The sequence below is a fragment of the Protopterus annectens genome, chromosome 13.part0 (genome assembly GCF_019279795.1).
Source record: "Protopterus annectens isolate FY-2018-M chromosome 13.part0, PAN1.0, whole genome shotgun sequence".
NCBI lineage: Eukaryota > Metazoa > Chordata > Ceratodontiformes > Protopteridae > Protopterus > Protopterus annectens.
Genome location: NC_056747.1, coordinates 32027549 through 32050970, shown reverse-complemented (window position 1 = coordinate 32050970; position 23422 = coordinate 32027549).

Genomic DNA, 23422 nt, shown 5'->3' with positions numbered 1-23422 from the left:
GAACCGGACAGCGTCTTACTGTGAGGTGACAATGCTACCGCAGCACCACCACTGCGGACGGGGGAAAATACTTGTAGTACAGTAACACAATTCAATTTCAAAGTTGTCTGACATGTTTTTATTGAAACATTATAAGATTTTATTCTTCTAGAATCTTAGGACATTTGCAACTCAGTGGGTTTGTTTCTGAGCTGCAACTGTCAAAAGCAATGCTGTCCTGTGAAATGAGGGAAACTGTCTTATAAATGTATGTCTGCATGAGTACATGCACTAGTAAGCAACACTATTACTGACGATATGAAAAATTAACAGTGAAAGGAAAAGAAAAACATGTGCCAACAAGCATGAAACAAAAACAAACAAAAGAAAATACAATTGCCAAAGTTGGGATAATCATTTCATTAAGTTTTACAAAAAAAAAAAAAGCAAATACTAAACATGCAACTTAAATGCTGCAAAGGCTTCAGATCTGAGTGTAACTCGATAGATTCTCTGGCTGAGGATAAACCAGTCAGTCATTCAGATAATCTAATAACCTATGGGTGGGGGGAAGGAAAATACAAAAGAACAAACTGTAAACTGTTAGCATTTCCTGTAATGACCATCCCCCACTAACATTTGTGAAATCTGACCTGCAGTATGCTAACACACCTTCTCTGAAAATCCTGCCTCACTTTGAACATGTGACTTACACTGCACTAAAAAAATAAACAAAGTACTCCAGCAAGCCACTGATTTTAGAAACGAGATAGTGCCCCTTTAAGAGCAGAATAGGTAACGACCCTTATTTGATGCTGGAAGCTCAGAAGGCTGTGGATTCTATTCCCAGCCCAAACTAAATGGCTTTTTAAGTCATAAAATGATTTCACACTCTTGAATGAAGTTGGAGACAGAATGTCTATAAGACGAATAGAGTGCTAGTCCCAGCAGGAAGACAGGACTGATTTTTATAGTTTTATGACAGGGCAGGATATACACTTGCACTTAAGATTAATGTTTCATATGTTTCTTTTAGTGTACTTTGTTGTGATCATATTTATTTTACTTTATTTCTTTTACATTTGTTAACCGGGCTAGTCCAACTGGATACATGTCCATTTTCAGTGGAGGCCCGAGGAGAAAAGCTCCAGTTTACACAATATTTAATATCACAAGTAAAATAGAAACAACATTAAGTGAGTGTATAACAAAACAGAACATTTAAAAAAAACAAAACAAAAGCAGAAATAAAAACAAAAGATTAGTACATTATATATAAGAGATTTCACTATCTTCCAAGCAAGTAAGTCGTTATAATAGAGAGAAGATATTTATATAGAGGCTAGTAAGGAGATGTGCAGGATAGAACAGTATTATAAGAATAGGCTTGGTAGGCAGATGGGTTAGGTAGGGCAGTTTAGAGTAGAAAGGTCAGTGAGTGAAGAAGTTCAAAGAGTCAAGATAAGAAGAGATATATAGAAGGAGACAGGGTAGTACAGAGGAAAAAAAAGCAATAGAAAAGCAATTAGTCAGGGTTATTACAAGAACATAACCAGTGGTTGGAGAGGAAATGTTTAAGGTTAGTTTTGAATAATGGGAGAGATGTAAGAGCAGTTAGGTCAATTGGTAGGAGGTTCCATATTTTCCCAACAAAGTTAGTAAATAGAGAGTCTCCTGCTGAGTTTTTAGAAAAAGAAGTTTGCATCATCATTTTGTTTGTTGAGCGTAGCTTTTTCAGGTTGCAGTATGGTGCTATGAGGGTAGAGAGAATAGAGGTGTTGTTTGGTTGATAAAGGACCTTATGGGCTATAATAAGTTGGTTGAATTGTAGAAGGTGAGGTAATTCAAGCCAGCCTAGTTGTTTTAGGTTTAGACAGTGATGAGTTCTATATGATGTGTTGGTGGCAAATCTGGCAATGTTATTATATGATCTAGCCAGTCTGTTAAGATTGTTTTGGGACAAGTTAGTATAGATGGGGGAGGCATATAATAGGGTGGAGATTAAGTGAGTTCTTGCTATTGTAGTTCTGGCTAAAGGTGTTAGGAATTGTTTAATTCTATACAAGGATCCAAGTTTTTTGTTGGTAGATTTTATTGTGGTGTTTATGTGAGTGTTAAATTTAAGTTGATTATCTATTGTGATTCCTAAGAGTTTGGTAGTAGTGTCGGGAGAAATAATGGTACCATTGTTAGATTCCAGAGTAAAGTGCAAAGGGGGAGATGAGTGTGAGGTGTGAACAGCAACAATTTGAATTTTTTGGGTTGAGGAGAAGACAATGGTTAGAGAACCATTTTTCTATTGTAGAGAAAGATTTTTGTGTGAAAGACTGCAGTTCAGTTTGGGATGATGCAGAACAAATAATTGTGGAGTCGTCGGCATATTGAATGCAGGTAGAGAAAGGGATAGAGAGGTGAAGGTCATTGATAAAAATGGAGAATAGAAGTGGACCTAAGATAGAGCCTTGTGGGACACCTAAGGAAGTAGGAAGGAGTTCAGAAAGATGATTCTGCCAGAGAACTGCTTGTTTACGATTATCCAGGTAGGATGTGAACCAGCTCAGGGAAGATTTATCAAGAGAGAGGGACTTCAGAAGGTGGAGAAGAAGTTTATGGTTGACCATATCAAAGGCTTTAGAAAGATCAACAAAGAGTGCAGATGACAGGGAGTTATTGTTTCTATTTGTGTTGATACAGTTGGTAAAAGAAAGCAGGGCTGTGGTTGTACTGTGGTAAGGACGAAAACCATGTTGACAGTATGCTAGGAGATTGTGGTGGAGTAGGTGGGTAATTAACTGTTTATGGATGCATTTCTCCATTATTTTAGCAAGTGGAGATAAAAGAGCTATGGGACGGTAGTTTGAGTATTCAGTAGAATCACCACCTTTGTGAAGGGGAATAATATGTGAGATTTTCCAGATTGATGGAATAGTGCATTCTTTGATTGTTCTGTTAATCAATATAGAGATTGGGTAAGCAATGGCTGAGGCTCCTAGTTGTAGGTATTCCCCAGGTAATTTGTCAGCTGAGGGGGTGGAAGGTTTGAGTTTTTGAAGTAAGGAGAGGATGAAGGCGGTAGATATTGGTTCTAGGTGGAAAGGAGGGGGGGTGGGGCTTGTAGTGGTCAAATTGGTAGTGTCAGGATGTTGTTGATTAGCTAAGTTTTGCACTGCTGTAGTAAAGAAGGTATTGAAGGCATTTGCTATTTTTGTAGGGTCATTAGAGTTGGTGCTAAGAGGAGCTGGTGTGTCTACTTTACCAGGGGATATAAGCCTATTAATAGAGGTCCAGAACTTCTGTGGTTGTTGAAGGGAAGATTGTTGGAGTTGGATATAGAAGTTTTTCTTGTCCTGTAGGATTGCTTTTTTAGTTAGATTTCTTTGTTCCCTGAAATTTTGCTGATCAGTAATGAGTTTTGTGGTACGCCATTTGGTCCAAGATTTATTCCTGGAAAGGATTAGCTTTTTAGTCTGTTTTGTGAGCCATGCTGCTGGTTTGTTTTTCACTCTTATGGTACTTACTGCAACTTCTTGGTTATCAGGCTCAGCAAGCAGTCGGTAGTGACAGACATTTATCTAAAACAGCTGTTGATGTGCTTCCCTCTTAACAAAGGGTCTGAATGTGTTTAAGACCATAAGAGCAGAATTAATCATGTGTGCGTGTCTGTGCGTGTACAGATTTTCGCATCACATTTTTGGTCCATTTTTCATAAAATTGTGGTTTTCTGGCAAATTAGTGGCAAATCATTAAAGATTGAAGTTAGAAAATAATGACAGATATTTGAGTTTCAGATTTCATACCCTTCAGAAAATTCATACTAATCAAGACGATTTTATTAACATTCAAAGTGTGTAAGAGCAATATTCAAAAATTGTCTGTATTGGGCCTTTGTCCCTCTTTTATTTATGGCTTTGTCCAGATTTCTTGCTCTGAGGTTGAGAGTATGACAAATGTGTCAGGGCTATCACAGTCAGCCAGAGGCATTTCAAATTGTGACATACTTGTTGCACCCCACTCCCCCATGTAGTGACTTTGGATCTGTCCAAGCAAGGCAAGGAGCAGTTATGCAGTGTAAGTGTGCAGAGTATCCATCTATCCAAGGTAGACACAAGTACTACAGTGGCTTTTCATCTGTCCTTGATTTTGCAGAATGTTCTGGTTTCTGTCATATTTTTATACAGTTGATTTATGCTTCTTATTCAGAAAATGCATGTTGTTGCAGTGCCTGTTGCTCTGTGTTTAAGTAGCAATGCTTTAATGACCATCAGGTAAGCTTGTCTGAGACTGTAAGATGCAAGTAAGCTTTAATAAGCTTACTGTTAAAGAACTATCAACACTGAAAGCTGTTTTTGTTGTTGCCATGCAGAGAATATTTACATAACTAGATAACGTATAAGCCTTAGGTATTGAAATGCATATGACAGTATTTGTAATAGGACAGGATTACAGTATTTTCAGAACCTCATTACATTTATTGGAGACTTGCAATCATCTTTTCAGGCTTTACCCACAATCTATCACATGTGGTCCATAACCTGTGCAGTAATCCCTAAAGCAATTTATCTTGAGATTGTTTCTTGTCTGCTGTTCATTTTTTACTTTGATCATGTTTTCCCCATGAAAGAAGTAGATAGTTGTTGTCAGGCAGCAGGTCTTTTTTGGATAAGAAACATTTTTACAAGTGGGGCTATCACAGAGATTGCTACTTTCAGCATATTACTTGGTACTTTTATAAAGCTGAATATAAATTATAATTGGAACTGCAGTGCAAGGAGAAGTGGTTTGAGTTGAGTGCTGCTTTTTTATACTTGATTTTGACTGGCATTCCAGTAATGAATTTAAAAAAGTAATTTTATTTTTTCATGCCTCATGACCTTTTTATTTCCATCTAGATATTTAGTAAGCTGTCATGTAGCCAATGCATTGAAATATTTTTTCTTCTCCACTTCATTTTGCTTTGATTGGACTCTTATAATGACAGTTTGGCACCCAGGGCAGTTTATTTAATTAAAGTCCCAGTTTTTATGGTTTTTAGCATAGCTCCGCCCCTTTCTAGATGGCCACACCTCTTCCCATTGGCCCTACCCATTCAGCTGTCTCCTGCAGCCCCCCTTTGATTTGAAGTCACCAGCCACCACTGATGACGACTTTTTGTGTCTTTCGGCTTTTCCCGGTTAGGGGTCGCCACAGCGGAACTCTGGTCCGCTAATGATTGGCAGTAGATTTTTACGTGCTGGCTTGCCAGGCCTAATGCACAACCTTAAATGAAGGAACACCCATTCACACATGTTGCCATACAGAAGACAGTCTGAGAATCGAACGGGCAACGTCTAACTGTGAGGCGACAATGCTACCGCAGCACCACCACCGCCCACCCCTGATGAACATATAAGTGGAAAAAAAAACAATTCTGTAAGAATATGCAAGAAACACAGTAAGTCTGTTACACATAAATTGCATATCACTGTTGCTAAGAATGAGGAAAAAAGGAAATGTTTGTGGGTGCTGTAGAAACTGTAGAAACACTCAATCACAGAACTGAACAGGGTGCTGTGGAGATTGTAAAAATGCTGAATCACATAAGTGAACAGGGTGCTGTGGAGATTGTAGAAACCCTGAATCACAGAACTGAACAGGATTCTGTGGAGTCTCAAGAAATGCTGAATCACAGAAGTGAACAGGGTGCTGTGGAGATTCAAGAAATGCTGAATCACAGAAGTGAACAAAGTGCTGTGGAGATTGTAGAAACTCTGAATCACAGAAGTGCACAGGTGGAGATTATAGAAAGGCTGAATCACAGAAGTGAAAGGATTGCTGTGGAGACTGTAGAAATGCTGAATCACAGAAGTGAACAGGGTGTTGTGGAGATTATAGAAAGGCTAAATCACAGAAATGAACAGGGTGCTGTGGAGATTGTAGAAACCCTGAATCACAGAAGTGAATAGGGTGCTGTGAAGACTATAGAAAGGCTAAATCACAGAAATGAACAGGGTGCTGTGGAGACTGTAAAAACCCTGAATCACAGACATGAACAGGGTGCCATGGAGATTGTAGAAATGCTGAATCACAGAAGTGAACAGGATGCTGTGGAGATTATAGAAACCCTGAAATGCTAGAAGTCTAAATCTCAAAATGCATTCACTCGAGGCACTCCTTAAAATGGAGAACATTGATATCTGTGCAGTGACTGAGACCTGATTCAAGGCTCCAGAGAGCACCCCTGCACTACCAGACTATAACTCATACCACACTTTTCAGCCATGTAACCTGGATCGAAACATCAAAGGCGGAGGTGTGTCCATATTCATTAAGGATATCCACACCTCCAGGCTAGTTCCTCAGCATAATGCATCCAAGGTTATCCAAGTGCAACTAACTCTGGGCAAAACTGCAATCCAAATTGTAGCTTGCTCAGATCCCCCACCATGCTCCAGGATTCCCACTCCTCTTTTCTTGATGTACTAGAAAATATTAGGGTTCAACCAAACACCCTAATAATGGGAGACTTCAACTACCCCACCATTAACTGGGAAAACTACTCGTGTACCAACTCCTTAGGTCAACGCTTTCTGGAATTCATAAACTCCAATGCCATGGATCAACTTATCCACACCCCCACCAGGGGCAACAATATCCTAGACCTAGTCAATACCAACATGAGTGACTGGTGTTCCACACCTGAAGTCAACTCCTCGGTAGTCCGATCTGACCATATGCTAATCACCCTTGATATCCACATCCCGCCCCCACCCCCATTAAGGAAACCATGGTAAAAAATGTCTCCAAAGCCAACTTCATGCTTCTTAAGACAGAAGGGGTGAACTTCATGACACCCATGCAGATGGACAATACAGTTACAACTGCTGAATCCTTCACAAATGCACTCTATACCCTTTACCCTGTTCACTTCTGTGATTCAGCATTTCAGAACCAAGACGCTATCCTCCAAAAAAAGGAAGCCAATCTGGTGGTCCCCTGCCATAAACAAACTGTACAACAGAAGGAAGAAACTGTTGCAAAAGAGAGTAAAATCCCATGAGTGGAGGAGCTCCCTGGTCAGCCTCAGTAAGAAGCTGAGATCCCTTATAAGATTCTCCAAAGCTAGCTACGAAAACAAAATCACCACTAATTCTAAGGACAACCACAAAGCATTGTATAGCTATGTCAAGAATCCTGATGGCAACACCCAGATCTGCTCTGAGTTACAACACAACAGCACAAAAAATACAGAACCAACTGATATTGCCAACATCCTGGCAGATAGGTTCAGTGCTAACTTTACCCCCCCCCCACCCCCTAAAGGGCCCATGTCTATACAGGAAGAATGCAGAGTCCCTGTAATCACAAGTACACAGGTAAAAGCTGTACTCTTTAAAGCCAAAAACACAGGATATATGGGACCGGACAACATCCCATGCTGCATTTTACACGAACTTCAGAACAAACTGGCTCCCCATGTTTAATAATAGCCTCGCATTAGGCTTTGTGCCCACTGAATGGCGAGCAGCAACAGTTATCCCACTCCACAAAGGGGGAGCCACCACTGGTCCCAGGAACTATCGACTTATTAGTCTGATGAGCCTGGTCTGCAAGGCCATGGAATGTATCATCATGGAACTCATAAACAAAGACAATGGTAACCTCCAAATTCTGGATCTCACCCAGTTCGGGTTTGTGAACATTTTTTCTCCAAGTCTTAGGGTTTTTAAGGTATTTATTTTTTTGCCTTTATGGTAAAATTATATATATTTAAATCTGATAGTACGCAGAAAAGTTTTTCATTATTTAAATTGAAAAATTGGAAAAAACAGAAAATACATGTGCATTTATGTAAAGTTTATGAATGTCCCAAACATGAAATGCAGCTTTTCAACATTTATACAACTGAATGGAGTGCAGTTCAGCAGCTTTGATGGCAGAAAGCAAAAATAGTAAGAGATGAAGATGTTATTTATTCACAGCCGTGACCGATCTGTACCCTCCTCTGAAATAAACATTACAGTAGAAAGGAAGGTTTGTGTGAACCACCAGGTAAAAGAGAGAATTAAGATTGCACTTTTTGTGAATATACTTGGCTGTATAGCATCTAACCCATATGTCCCCCAGCACATTACCCGAGCTTGAGAGTCATCCCTTTTTCTTTTCTGCATGTGATACACAGCATGTGCAGTTCAGTTGCTGTCAGTGAAGTCAGTTATAGTCTGGTAACTATTTTTCTCTTTTTTTTTCACAAGAGATGTAGTGACATTACAGGGTCTACTTCAAAGGATTAAAATGCCACATTGTCGAAGACCACTTCATCAAGAAAACATTGCAGAAACCTCTAAACATCGAACACTCAGAACAGCAAAAAAGAAACCCTGGGAAGAGAACCACTTGGTCTCTAGGACAACAAGGCAAACAATGAAGCAAATAAAACCCACCAAAGTGAGGGGCTTTGCCACCACTAAATATACCAACTCTGAGATCGCACTACAGTGGGAAAGGGCAAAGTTCACCATGGTGGCCAACTGGTTCTCTTCCCAAGGTTAGTGTTCGCTGTTCCAGGGGAAAGGGCAAGGTTCACCAAGGTGGTCAAGTGGTTCTCTTCCTGGGGTTTATTTTCCTTGTTCCAGGTGTGTGATGTTTAGCTGTTTCATTAATGTCATCTCAATGAAGTGGTCTTTGACGATGTGGCATTTTGATCTTTTCAGGTAGACCTCATTACAGCAATGGCATAATTTACAATTCAAGGAAGGAAATTTGTATGTAACAGGAGATTTAATTGCAGTTCAAAAAGTGTGATTTACCTGGCCACTTGTAAATTGTGTACTGGTTTTTACATAGGAAAAAACAATCGCAAATTCAAGGAAAGGGTATATAAGCACATTTACTGTATTAGAAAACAAAAAATGGGGAATGTCCTGGCCAAACATGTCCAAATGTTTCTGGTACACAGTTTTACTTTTCGGATTATCGACCAAGTTGAACCTGATATCAGAGGGGGACCAACATGATTAAAACTCGAGTTACAAGAACTTTTATGGAAGATAAAACTGAATGCATATAACAAGCCAGGTTTAAATGATGCAAGCTCTTTAGCTTGCGTTTTGAAGTTACGAAGCCTGCTATGTCTTATTTGAAAGTAATGAAATAATTTATGAGATTAGATGTACATTCATTTGTACACACATATATATATATATATATATATATATATATATATATATATATTTTTTTTTTAATGATTTTTTTTTTATATTTGTCTTTTCATTGATTTGTTTTTTTGTATTTACATATGAGTTTATAACTTTAAGAAAAGTGGAGCTTTATGTAATTCAGTGAAACGTGACTTATTTAGTGTATTTAATTCAACTGTGTGTGTTTTTTGTCTGAAGAAGTTTTAGTCATAGAACTAAGGCGAAAGCGCTAACTTGATTCTATTAAATTGTTTTGTTATTCTTGGTTCTCATTTCAAGTTTTTTTGGTGAAGAAGTTTCTGGATTTTACAAGTTTGTTTCTGGTGAGAGATAGAAGTCACATTTGCATGTTGTGAATTGTAATAAGAGAACTTAAAATTCTGTCTATTAGTCAACAGACGGAACTGAGCAAGGCTTTTATAAGTAAGTACTAGGATAGCTGCCTTTGTGGACAATTTGAAGCCCAGCTAGTTTGCCCTTTTGTGCTTTAATTAACCTATCCCATTTGGTTAAAGATCAGCCTTTCTCATCCCATGGTTGGTAATTATATATTTCCCCTAATGAAAATAACTGGGATCATGCCATAGATAATTTGAGGAGATGCATGCATAGGATCAAACATTTAGGAGCTGCCTCTGTCCATTACTAACACAGGGGGTAGTCCTGGGGGAAATGTTCTCTTTCTCATCCATAGATCTAAGGTGCACTTGAATATGGAGAAGGATGAACTTTATTTTAGGTTCATAGGTTCATAGATTAGTACTAGATTAATTGCCCTGTGAGCCATTTTAACTCTGCCCCATGTACCTCACATGTCACCCCATGTGAGAATCAAACCCTGTAACTTGTGTGAATAAAGTAAACACCTTAAGCATTATGTCAATCTCCAGAGTAGTGGTGCACTCTGAGACATACCTACCCTAACAAACCTTCCTGTTGATGCTGCAGAAAAGATTTAGCTCCCTGGAATGAGCATTTCTGATGCCATTTGGCTTGCCGATGTCCAGTAAATCCATCAATACTGAGCTGGAGGATGCCTTGTGTGCCAGGCACAGGTCACCTCTTAACAGTCTGTAGGATACCAAGTATACTGGCAGGACTTTGAGTCCGTTCATGTAGGACAAGTTGTTTATCTTTTTGGGCATTCTCCCTGTTGCATCTGTCTGGACAGATACATGCCAAAGTAGGCATAATATTCAATGACTGGGCTAATGAAGGCTGAGTAAAGGGAACAATAACATTGCTATATCTAGAAATAATTCCTTTGTTTATAAGTTGCACAACACAGAAGGACTGTCTTACAACAGTAGACACATATTGGTTAAAAGTTGGGTCACTGTCCCAAAATCCCAAACAACTGGGTCAGCTCTTAGGAGTGCATTGTTAATGTAGTAGCACCCTGGGATAGACGTCTTCCCACAGGATACAATAATGCATTTTTGGCATTTATTTCAGTCCATAATTTTTGGTATCAGTTATTTATTTGGGACAAATCTTCCTGCAGGATGGTTAAGTCATTTGGGGATTCAATGACTGTTCTTAGCATGCAGTCATTTGCAAACTTAGTCAGCCAGAGCCTTTTGATATTGGCTTTTACTTCCACATAGGACAGGTCCCAGCACAAAACCCTGAGGTACTTCACTGGTGACTAAAATGTTTGAGGAGGTAACTTCCCCTGCTTTGATTTGTGTCCTATCCAAGAACCAGTTGGAAATCCATCAGGTGAAATAGTGGTTCATTCCCAGTTTAGCTTTTCTACTTTGTCTGACTGAGAAATTGGTCAAAAGCTTTGGCCAGGTTGAGGTATGCATTGTGTATCATTTTGCCTTCATCCATTGCTTTGGTGACCTTTTAAAAAAATCCACCAGATTAAGTATCCATGACCTGTTCTTGACAAATCCAGATAAGACAGGTCCAGTGTTTGCAGGTCCCCTATGTCCTGAAAGATTAGTTTCATGACACGTCTTTCCATGGCTTTGAATATGAGGCGGGTCAGACTCATTGGTCTGTAATTTCCAGGGTCTGTGGAAGGTTCTCCCTAATTCAGGGAAATTACTGTAGCTGCTCTTCATTCACTTGGTACACAACCTGTATGGTGGCTCTGGCTGAACGGTTCCCCTTTATAATCTCAAAATACTGAAATCTCGAATTTCAGTATCTCGAGACCATAAAGGCGAACGCTCAAAATCCCGAAACTCCAAAACCAAGAAACACAAAATCGCAAACATTAACACACCATACACCACACAACACATACATAATCCTCCCCACACTACAAATCAAACAGCAAAACATACACAAACACAATAACACACATCAACACACCTAAACTACATATAAGCAGGGGGGCAAGCCCCCATGCACCCCCCTACTTATATATACTAACGCAGAGATCGCATAAACAGGAAAAGACAGCAAACTCACACCCAGAAATTCTACAGTCCCTTGCGCACACACACACACACACACACACACACACACACACACACACACACACACACACACACACACACACACACATATACAAACACCAACACATCCAACAGTTACACACTCATACTTTCCCCTGGCCTACCCTAACTCACATGCACAACTTACAAACACACTCACATACATCCAAAGTCCCACTCAAAACCCTTACAAAACATTCACTTACCTTAAATCGCACATAAATCCACACACGACACCAGACACCATCCACACAAACCACCGCATGCAATGTAAAGTAAAGTCATAACCGAGAATTTGAGGTATTCAAATTTGCGATTATGCACTTTCACTATTTGAAAAATTCACCTTTATGGTTTCGGGATACTGAAATTCGAGATTTCAGTATTTTGAGATTATAAAGGGGAACCGAGGTTGAACAATGTTGTTAGGGGTGTGGCTAAATCATGCTTTATGCTATTTAAGATTCATCCAAGGATATTGTCAGTACCCATCAATGCAGTATTTTTAACTTCTAATTGCAGTTTTAGGACTTGGTCTTGTATGATAGCTGGAGGTGAGCCAGTTTCAGGTATAAGCTGAATCTTTAATAAGCATATCTTATCTTCAGATTATACCATAATCAGTCTCCTAAGGTTGTCAATGATTTGTGTTGTTATGTTTTGACTGATTGTTGTTGTTTGTTGCTTTTCATTGTTACAATGTGATTGTAACCCAGGCTGAGTCTGCATGCAGTTACTCTGTGATCAGTACCTTATCCTGATAATTAGCTGTAAATCAGGCTGCAATCAAATTCTTTCAAGCTAGAGACAACCATTACCTGATTTGTGCTAACTGTTGTAGTTGTAAAACAAAAATTTCAGCAATAGTGAAATCGAAGGATATTTTTGTCAAGTCTGGTTGGTGGACAAAGGAACATTTTTACTACATAACTATTACAAACAGGACAGTGAGCCTCAGTTTAGTATCCAAAGTTGTGAAACTTTACAGATTGGAATTCCAAGCTCATTTAAAAAATCTGTGCTATCAGTAGTGTGTTAGTTGGGTAGAGCTGATATTACAAACAAAAAATATCAAGATTCAAATGAAGAAAAGCATCAGTTCTTGTAAAGCTGACAGATGTCTGCCTCTACAAGCACATTGCATCAAGGAAAAGGATTATCACAAACTCATTTGCTCATGAGAAGATGGCTTAGAAATTCACTGCCCACTGCCACTTTCTTTGTATTAGAATAGAACAATAATGCCATTCATTTACTTAAGAAAAATTAACAACTACAGGAACATTATTATGATAAAAATAACCAAAATGTATTTTCTAATTTATAGAAAGTGAATAAGATGATAGTCCAAGTTTCAAAAAATCAGCTGGAGGGTCGGTCAGAAGCAGTTGCTGTAGGTGATACACAGCAGAGAGTAAAATCCTGAGGCTACCAGTGAGTCCTGCACTTAATTCAGGTATCAATGAGTCCTGCACTTAATTCAGGTATCATTGTGAAGCTGCATCTCAGCATGTCATGTCTGCTGCCTTGGAACTTGAGTAGAATCAGTTAGAGAGGCCAGTATTTATCAAGTTGTGAAGAAGGTCAAGCAGGTTAAAAGTCAGATGAGCAGAGAGCTGGCAAACAAGTCAGGATATGGAATAATAGTCCTGAAGCAGATTGTGCTAAATGTGAATACAAGATCACCAAAAAAAGTGGAGATTGCATGGTTTGCAATAATGAAGTTTGAAATTCTGAAATGCATTCTGTCATGGTGTACATGACATGTTTGTTAATATCCAGATAGATATAAATCCGTGTGCACAAACAGCACTACCTCATTTGTTTATTCATATTATTATAGCAATTTTTGTAAAAGGAGGAGAAAAAGCAATACATACTGATACAGAGTATTAAAAAGAGCATTACAAGTAATGACATATTCTTATTATTGGCACCTTATCTTACGTAATTGAAGTAAGGACTATGAAGCATTATAGTCAAACCTGTGTCATTCCTCAGTACTTTGCAATTGTGATATACAATTCAGAAATATATTGTATATTATTGCATACATAAGACAGGCTTGAAGTTGGCCTGGGTCTGGATGAATGCAGTAAAACACTGGATATATATATATATATATATATATATATATATATATATATATATATATATATATATATGGATGAGTGCAGTAAAACACTGGATATATATACATATATATATATATATATATATATATATATATATATATGGATGAGTGCAGTAAAACACTGGATATATATATATATATATATATATATATATATATATATATATATATATATATATATATATATGGATGAGTGCAGTAAAACACTGGATATATGTATATATATATATATATATATATATGGATGAGTGCAGTAAAACACTGGATATATATATATATATATATATATATATATATATATATATATATATATATATATAAAACTCCACCGAACATGCACAGTAGGAACAATACCAGCCAGAATGACAATCAAATGAAGAACTTCTTTTTACGCGTTTCGTCCAAATTTAATATAAACATGAACTTCATCAGAAAAGCTCTTCACTATTTACACACCCTTTAAATACTAATAAATTATGTCACATGACTACAATCAAATTCAAGTGTCAATCAAATATTTAAAAGAAAAACTCCAAATAATTACTATATCAGTTCTTATAAAAATGTATATAATGAATAGTTTTAAATCCTATTCATTTGTAAAAAACATTTGATGTTTATAACATCATTAAGCCCAGGATAACAATCTGCATTAAGTGTAGTTTGCCATAACGCTTCTTTACACTCCAAATACACCTTATAATTCCCTGAAAAAGGGTCAGATTTTACTTGTTCTATGACTGAAAATCTAAACTTTTTGAAATCAGTACATATTCCTGCATGCCTGGCAAGTGCATTAGACTGGTCCTTTTTCTTGATGGCCAAATTGTGTTCATATATTCGTTTGTGCAAAGCCCTAATAGTTTTTCCTATGTACAATCCTTCACAGGAGTCACACATAGCCAGGTAAACCACATTCTGCGATTTACATGTGTAATGTCCCTTACTATATATAACTTTATTTTGATGTTTCAAAAAATTAATGTTGTTACCTGAAATGAACCTACTCTGTTTACAAGTGTTACATGGAAAGGTTCCAAACTTACTATTCTCGTTATTTATATATTTAATATTCTCCACTATAGATTTGATGTTAATGGTTTTCCTGTAAGTAAACAGTGGGACCTTACCAATAGTAGAACATAGGTCGTTGTTACCAAATATGACTTTCCAATTTTCCAGCATAATATTTCTTATGTAATTCATTTCATTAGAAATTGGAATGGGAAAAGCTAACCTAAATTCTTTTGTTTCACTTGTACAATTCATCTGTCGGTCTATATTACTTGTGAGACCCCTGTTAGAATGACCCAAAATTAGGCTTGCTATGTTCAATCTAAGAGCTAAAACTTCTTTGAAAATGTTACTAACCCACACTTTTTCGTAGCCCCTATTTTCAAAGAACACTGAAAGTTTATTAGCCTCTACACCAAACAAGTTGTCATTACTTGTTAGTCTACTCAAACGAATAAACTGTCCCGAATGTTATAAACATCAAATGTTTTTTACAAATGAATAGGATTTAAAACTATTCATTATATACATTTTTATAAGAACTGATATAGTAATTATTTGGAGTTTTTCTTTTAAATATTTGATTGACACTTGAATTTGATTGTAGTCATGTGACATAATTTATTAGTATTTAAAGGGTGTGTAAATAGTGAAGAGCTTTTCTGATGAAGTTCATGTTTATATTAAATTTGGACGAAACGCGTAAAAAGAAGTTCTTCATTTGATTGTCATTCTGGCTGGTATTTTTCCTACTGTGCATGTTCGGTGGAGTTTTTTATCTGGTTTTGGTCTTTGTGTGGTTCGTTTTATACAGCATTTGTGTGTCCGAACATGGCAGGGGAGGATTTAAGCCAAGAAGATTTGCTTAATTTAAGCATTCATTCTGTTCCCGAGTCGGGAAGAACCTTACAAGAAATAATTAACATTTCCGTTGTAGAGGCAGTACGTGAAATGCTAGCCCGGCAGAAGGGAACTCATAATGTGATTAATAACACGCAAATACCTTTGGTTTGCCCAGGAACCAAAGGTTTGGTGCCTAACATTTCTACAGGCACTCCTAACAACGTAAACGACAAAGGAAGTGGAGTCATGACACGTCCGGTTTCGGATCAGGCTGCCATCACAATTACGGAGACTGGAGAAACAACAGAAGGGTTAACACGTCGCGACAAAGTGTTTGAACAAACCTTTAGAACAACTGACAATCCCTTTTCTGGTATTATCGTCACTCCAGGCATTGAAGTAAGTGCAAAAGAAAATAATGTTAACGCTGACTTATTTGCGACATGTAAGTCAGACATTTACCTTTTAGAAAGACTGTGTTCTAAAAGTGTGTCTTTGCAATTAGAAATATTTTATTTGGAAGAAAATGTTCGTATGAAGTGCGTTCCCTTTGGTCTGAGGTGTTTTAAATTTCCGAATTGTGTCACACAAGGGGACCAACTTTACAATCAACTGGTTGACCTGTTTAACAACACAGGTCTTGAGTTCATGAACTTGTTGATTGAACATTATAAGACGCAATTGTGTGGGCTAAAAGAACAAACTGAACATTTGGATGCAAAAATTAGGGGCTCTGGTGTGTTCACTCAATTGGCGACACTGTACTTTGGTATTAATGCTAAGCTTGATAGAGTTAGAGCTTCTATTGTTGAAAGAAAACGGAAGAAATTACAAAGGGACATTGCAGTTTATAAAAATAACAATGCCTACCCAATTAAGAAGAAGCTTTCTGAGGGGGCTGATGACAAAGTTGTTTCTGACAACAACACATCAGGTTACCAAGACAATGTTGCTAACAATGAAACACCAGTTGAGCAAAGTACATCTAACAATAACAGTTCCTGTAACAACATTGCTTGTGAAAATAATAACAACACGGTTAATACTTCTTTTGTACAAGTAGTTTCTAATGGAAACAAAAATGTTCCTTTTTTGAGAGACAAATCAGGGAACACCAAAGTTCCGAGATGGTCAGGGAAAGTACAGACAAGGAACAAAGGGAAAGGGAAAAATCGGAAGAAGAACTGAACTTTGACATTAGTGTTTTAAATTTAACTAATGAAATAGTACCCAGCAATGTTGTGACAGTATTACAAAAAGGTTTTTCTTTTATTCCCTCTAACAGTGTGAACATTTCTAAGTTAATAATAGATTTCAAATTATATCTTAGAAAACTTAATTTAAAATACATATTTGAAGGTGTAACGCGAGCCAGTCATGAGAGTGCTATGTGCAAGATAAGAAGTACATATAATCCATTACTGAATTCAACCTTGGCAGTGTATGGGAACCTGTGTGAGCAGGAGTTCAGAAATATGGGTCATTACAAACTGGACCAGAATTACAACTTAACATCTGATGAACGTACTGCTTTAGAATACATAGTAAAAAAATCTGAGTGGCAAATAATGAAGGCTGACAAGGGGGGTACAATAGTTATTATGAATGTCAAAGATTATAATGCAGCTATGTTTTCATTATTAAGTGATCAAGAATGTTACAAGACAGTTACACAAGATTACATTTTACAATGTTTTAGGAAAATAGATTTAATTTTGTTTGACCTTTTTACTCAAAACAATATAGACGCTGTAACATATGATTTTTTGAATAATCAACATCCCAAGTTGGCCAACATTTTCGGTATACCTAAGCTTCATAAATGTTCTAGTGATTTGAAGTTTAGACCTATTATTTCAGCAAGTGGTACAAAAACAGAATTTATAGCTTTTTGGTTAGATAAGATACTCAACCCAGTTGTACAGACAACTAGATCATATCTTAGAGATTCATGGCACTTATTGGAGTTGTTAGGTCAGCTTCAGGTCAATACATCTAACACATTTTTTGCTAGCCTAGATGTGGTTTCCTTATACACTTGTATCAACCAAGATATTGGTGTTGAATATTTAAGGGAATATCTAAGTACTTACACTAATATGGAGAACAACTTAGTGAGCACTATTAGTGATTTGATGGACATAATCTTAGAAAATAACTTTTTTACTTTTGAAAACAAGTATTTTCAGCAAACATCAGGGGTAGCAATGGGTTCCAGAGTGGCCCCGAGTTTTGCCAACTTAGTCATGGCAATGTGGGAGATTAAATATTTGTATTCCCACCCTTTAGCTTGTCACATAGTCTTTTATAAAAGATACATTGACGATTTGTTTTTCCTATGGAATGGAGACCAAAAGACTTTTCTTGACTTTGTAGATTATTTAAACACCTCTACACAGTTTCTCAAATTTACAATTGGACATTTTGGTGACAACATTAATTTTTTAGATTTACATTTAAGTAAAAATTCAGAGTCACTAGCAATTGAGAGTAACATTTACAGGAAACCTAATTTTGTGAACCAATATTTACACCGTGACAGTTTACATCCTCCATTTATGAAAAGAGGAGTTATAAAGGGACAGTTTATTCGTTTGAGTAGACTAACAAGTAATGACAACTTGTTTGGTGTAGAGGCTAATAAACTTTCAGTGTTCTTTGAAAATAGGGGCTACGAAAAAGTGTGGGTTAGTAACATTTTCAAAGAAGTTTTAGCTCTTAGATTGAACATAGCAAGTCCAATTTTGGGTCATTCCAACAGGGGTCCCACAAGTAATACAGACCGACAGATGAATTGTACAAGTGAAACAAAAGAATTTAGGTTAGCTTTTCCCATTCCAATTTCCAATGAAATGAATTACATAAGAAATATTATGTTGGAAAATTGGAAAGTCATATTTGGTAACAATGACTTATGTTCTGTTATTGGTAAGGTCCCACTGTTTACTTACAGGAAAACCATTAACATCAAATCTATAGTGGAGAATATTAAATATATAAACAACGAGAACAGTAAGTTTGGAACCTTTCCATGTAACACTTGTAAACAGTGTAGGTTCATTTCAGGTAACAACATTAACTTTTTGAAACATCAAAACAAAGTTATATATAGTAAGGGACATTACACATGTAAATCGCAGAATGTGGTTTACCTGGCTATGTGTGACTCCTGTGAAGGATTTTATATAGGAAAAACTATTAGGGCTTTGCACAAACGAATATATGAACACAATTTGGCCATCAAGAAAAAGGACCAGTCTAATGCACTTGCTAGGCATGCAGGAATATGTACTGATTTCAAAAAGTTTAGATTTTCAGTCATAGAACAAGTAAAATCTGACCCTTTTTCAGGGAATTATAAGGTGTATTTGGAGTGTAAAGATGCGTTATGGCAAACTACACTTAATGCAGATTGTTATCCTGGGCTTAATGATGTTATAAACATCAAATGTTTTTTACAAATGAATAGGATTTAAAACTATTCATTATATACATTTTTAAAAGAATTGATATAGTAATTATTTGAAGTTTTTCTTTTAAATATTTGATTGACACTTGTATTTGATTGTAGTCATGTGACTTAATTTATTAGTATTTAAAGGGTGTGTAAATAGTGAAGAGCTTTTCTGATGAAGTTCATGTTTATATTAAATTTGGACGAAACGCGTAAAAAGAAGTTCTTCATTTGATTGTCATTCTGGCTGTTATTTTTCCTACTGTGCATGTTCGGTGGAGTTTTTTATCTGGTTTTGGTCTTTGTGTGGTTCGTTTTATATATATATATATATATATATATGGATGAGTGCAGTAAAACACTGGATATATATATATATATATATATATATATATATATATATATATATATTTATATATATCAGGACAAATGGCCACAGTAAATGAAATTCATTGAGATAAAGAAGGTAACCAGAAGGGTCTCCAATGGGTCATCGCTGAGGCTATTCTTTTAGATGTCTTTATAAAATTTATAATTGCTTTTATATGATTTTATAATCAGATGGCAAAAAGCCTGGAAGGAAACATGTTCTGCTTATGAGTCAAAGATATTTATTTATTTAAGATACCTAGACAGTATCCAGTGGTCTTTTTATCAGCTGCAAACCTTGCTAGATAAAATACCATAAAAATCAAGCAATGTATTATGTGCCGAGAGATGACTTACCCTTATAATTCATTAACTAATAGAACACAACTCAACCAAATAATCGAGTATGGTTTACTGTTGGGTCTGACAACTGGTTACAGTAAAGCAAACAAATATATACACAAATACAGGGATAATGCATCTGAAAAGAATGAGGAACTATCTACAGCTCACAGCATTTTCTCCCTGAATAACTAAGCTATGCATAAATAATCCATTTATTCAGGTAGCTATTCACAACTATTTTCGAGAAATTTTATAGGTTGCATTTCAAGTGATGAAACTTAGGCAGTGACATCCTATTCACTGGAAACACATTCCATTCCTTCAGCCCTTAAAGGCAGAATGACTTATAAAGCATTTGAAAGTGCAATATGGGTGACACAAATCGAGTGGCTTATTAGGTTCATAGGTAGGTACTAGGCTATTGGCTCTAGAGCCTATATAAGCCTAGCCAAATGGTACCCTGGCTTTTGCCTCCCAATAAAATTATTTTCCTGTGCCCCTGTCAAGCAGAGCCACAGAAGTGATCCCCAGGGTGAATTTCCTATCTCCCATCCAATCGTCAAGATTTTTCTTGAAGAGTGCTAATGAGGAGCTTTGTTTGATATAGACAGGTAGTTTGTTACAAAACCAAGAAGTACGATAATTCCACAGAAAAGACCACCAACCAACGAAATATCCTGAAAACTGTCTTTAATAGACGTGACAACAATAAATACGAACAGCAATCCAATTCAAAATGAGTGCTTTCGCCTGGTTAATACCAGGCTTTATCAAGATGCGTATTGGAAGAACCCAATACTATATATAATCATTTACTGGTCACCTGACCTGTAATTAATTAGAACAGAATTAATTAATTACGTTCTTAAAGGTATCTCAAAAAAATAATAACTTGTAGTACAACCTAATATACACATAACCATAGCATACGAAATTATTAAAATCTGTTGATACATATAACTCAGAATATTTTATAAATATGTACTAAAATATTATTATAAGAATAAAACATCTTAAAAACATCTTAAAAATACCTAAGAAAAACCCAACTCCATACTCACATATACCATAAAGTGCGAATAAATACAGCTTATAACAGTTGTAAATTGCTAATAATTATTAATTACATATGCCATAAATGTAATGGATTGTAATATTATGCAAGTATGCAGGTAAAAAAAGATTGTTGCTATAATCTAGCCCTTCTAGTTTTTAGTACACTACTAATACTAATATTGTCATTGAGCCCAGGGGGCCTTGTGACATTTAACTTTAATTGCCACAGCAATTCTTTATATTCCAGTAATGTTTCCCAGTCGCCCCCTCTTGGGTTCTGTGTTGCTTGTTCTAAAACCATAAATTTTAACTGCATATTTGGACATTTGGTCTTTTCTGTGGAATTATCGTACTTATAGGTAGTCTGTTCCAGAGTATGGGAAGTCTCTGGGACAGGAATCTATCCCTCCAGCATGTTCTGTTTATTGTGGTGACAAGGTTTAGGTCCCTAGAGCGTGTAGCTCGGAGGGATTGGGATTTCTTTAAGTGGAGCATGTCCAACAGCTCTGGGTTTGACATAGCTTTGTATGTTAGGCAGAGATTGCCTCTGAGTAGGCGATATGCGACGGAGTAAAGCTGGAGTTTTTTGAGACGGTCTGTGTAAGGCATCTGTTTGAGGCCAGTAATCCTCTTTGTGAGGTATTTCTGTGGCCTTTCCAGTTGTTGTAGATGTCGTGTGAGGTACATACCAAAAGGGGCGTTGTACTCTATAATGGGTCTAATGAGTGATGAGTAGAGGGGAACAATGACCTCTTTTTTCTTGGATGAGAAACCTTTTGTGATGAGGTGTGCCACACAGAAGGATTTCCTGACTACTGTGGCAATGTGATTATCAAAGGAGAGACTACTGTCCACTTGTTTCCCAAGGTCTGTTATGACACTTTCAGTGTAGACTTTCACCTATGTGGTAGTTCATGGGTACAGAGTTTTTACTAAAAGGGATGACAATGCACTTTTTGGCATTGAGCTTGAGGCCATGGCTTTGACTCCAGACATCTGTCTCAGTGAGGCCCTTTTGTAGGATGTCCACATCATTAGGAGATTTGATTATGGCTCCTAGTTTGCAGTCATCTGCAAACTTTGTTAGCCAAAGACCTTCTGTGTTAGCCTGTACTTCAGAGAAGTAGATAACAAACAGGAGAGGACCCAGGACTGAACCCTGTGGTACTCCACTTGTCACTGGTCTGAAGTTGGATTTAGAGTCTGCTACTTTCACAGTGTGGGTTCGGTCAGTGAGCCAGGTGGCAACCCATCTTGTGACAAAGGGATTTATACCTACTTTAGTGTGTTTATCTATAATTCCAGAGTGAGGGATGGTGTTGAAAGCCTTGCTGAGATCTAGATAGGCTGTGTGTACCACCTTACCTTCATCTACAGCTTTGGTGACCGCTTCAAAGAAGTCTATCAGGTTTAGGACACATGATCTGCCTTTTACAAACCCAAAATGGGTAGGGTCCAGAGTTTGGAGATTACCAATATCATTGTTTATAAGTTTCATGATGATACGCTCCATAGCCTTGCAGACCAGGGTCATCAGGCTAATGGGGCGGTAGTTTCCAGGGTCTTTGGTGGCTCCCCCTTTGTGGAGTGGGATAACCATTGCTGTGCATCATTCAGTGGCCACAGAGCTTGAGGTGAGGCTATGATTGAACATGGTACTTAGGTGGGGTGCCAGTTCATTCTGTAGTTCATGTAGAATGCAGCCTGGGATGTTGTCAGGTCCCATGGATGCTGTGTTCTTGGCTTTGGAGAGTGTGTTTTTTTACCTGTGCAACCATGATTACAGGTACTTTGCATTCTCATGAGAGAGGGGTAAAGTTAGCACTGAACCTATCTGCCAGGATGTTGGCAATATCAGTTGGTTCTGTATATTTAGTGCCATTGTGCTGTAACTCAGAGCAGATCTGAGTGCTGCCATTGAGATTCTTGACATAACTATAGAATGCTTTGTGGTTGTTTTTAGAATCAGTGGTGATTTTGTTTTCGTAACTAGCTTTGGAAGATTTTATGAGGGATCACAGCTTCTTACTGAGGCTGACCACGGAGTTCCTCAAGTCATGGGATTTTACTCTTTTTGCAACAGTTTCTTCCTTCTGTTGTAGAGTCTGTTTATAGCAGGGGACCACCAGACTGGCTTCCTTTTTTGGAGGATAGCATCTTGGTTCTGTTAGGGACTTTTCAGGTACATTGCTCAGTTTCAGCATTTATAATTTATATCGTGTGCTGTATTTTTTCCGGTGACATGCTCAAACAGAATACTGTTTAGCTCATCTGAAATAGTTATTGTATTGATAATAACTTGATTATTGATTATTATAACTTGATTAGTTATTGATCTAGTCTTGTGCTTTTCAGCTTGTTCTTAGTCATTGTCACATTCTGTACTGTGCTTCAAAGTAAGAATGCAGGACATTTGAGGGAACTGTCCAGAGTAGCCAGATAATTGGCATTCTTCCTTGGCCCCATGTAAACTGTCTATATCTTTGTGTTTGCTGTATCACTGTGTTAGTATTAAACCCATGATGCACTTCAGGAACATGCTCCTCCCCTGCAAATCATCATGCATTTCAAGGGTATGAATGTCTCATACCCATGATGCACT